The 899-nt window shown below is 40.3% G+C and overlaps 1 long non-coding RNA gene across 1 annotated transcript in view; it reads right to left on the reverse strand.

The window, feature by feature from the left end:
• LOC119586737 overlaps positions 1-899 on the reverse strand; it is a 5,430-nt gene that overhangs the window by 237 nt on the left and 4,294 nt on the right. The gene's annotated exons all lie outside the window — the stretch shown is intronic.

An 899-nucleotide genomic window follows, 5' to 3' on the forward strand; every position in this document is an offset into this window, starting at 1 on the left:
CTGCATATAAAGCTCTGCCAAATTTGGATTTTCCTAAGTAAGTTGAGAATCTGTCATTTGGGCCTCAACATTAATCCAATGCTGTGGGCATATTATATGTCACCCCATACTGAATTTAATTGATTAACTTTCAGCCTCCAGATGATGGGGGGTTTCACATCAGGGGTTTGATTTGGTTGTGGCTCTGGGTGATGCATTATTTGGGTGCAGTTCCTGGCGATAAGTCATTGCCATCAAGTTACTATATGTGCATTATATCTTATGCTGTCCTTTATAAGGAATTTTCATCCCTACACCACATACCCGGGAGCATTGCCTGAGGGAAAGAAAATGTGTAATTCTATGACTGGCTATTGTTTGGATAAAGGATAAAATTTTTGCACATTAATCATTCACCTGCCATTGTGGAAGGTGTATACCCCAAAAAATATGGTGTTTTCTTGCTGCTAAGGTGAACCTGTAAGTAACCTTCAGTCATGTTTAAAAGACTAGTCTCTGTGTCAGTACTTATATTGTCCCATACTGGTGTTCGCCATGTGACTGGGGTTGAAGTATGACACACACAAGGGAAGCACTGAAGTCATGGTGGCAGCAGTCTTATACATCAGAACATACAATCTCTTTATTCGTAAAAATAAGATTTGCAAAAATGAGAGATTTTGACCTCTCATAGCCAGCATGCCTAGGCCATCATGAAAACCAATTTCATCATGGACAGGTACAGCTATAGGCATCACCACTCACTAAAGCGAATCTAGCAGGCTAGATGGTTGCCAGAAGCACCGGAATGAGTGACACCTAAAGATTTTTTGGTGCCATCATTGTAGGGTTAAAACCTTTTATCCCTCATAAAACCACTTTCCCATCTAGTACACAGTGCATACCTTATTTTCTTAGAG

This window comes from Penaeus monodon, chromosome 21 (genome assembly GCF_015228065.2).
Source record: "Penaeus monodon isolate SGIC_2016 chromosome 21, NSTDA_Pmon_1, whole genome shotgun sequence".
NCBI classification, from domain to species: Eukaryota; Metazoa; Arthropoda; class Malacostraca; order Decapoda; family Penaeidae; genus Penaeus; species Penaeus monodon.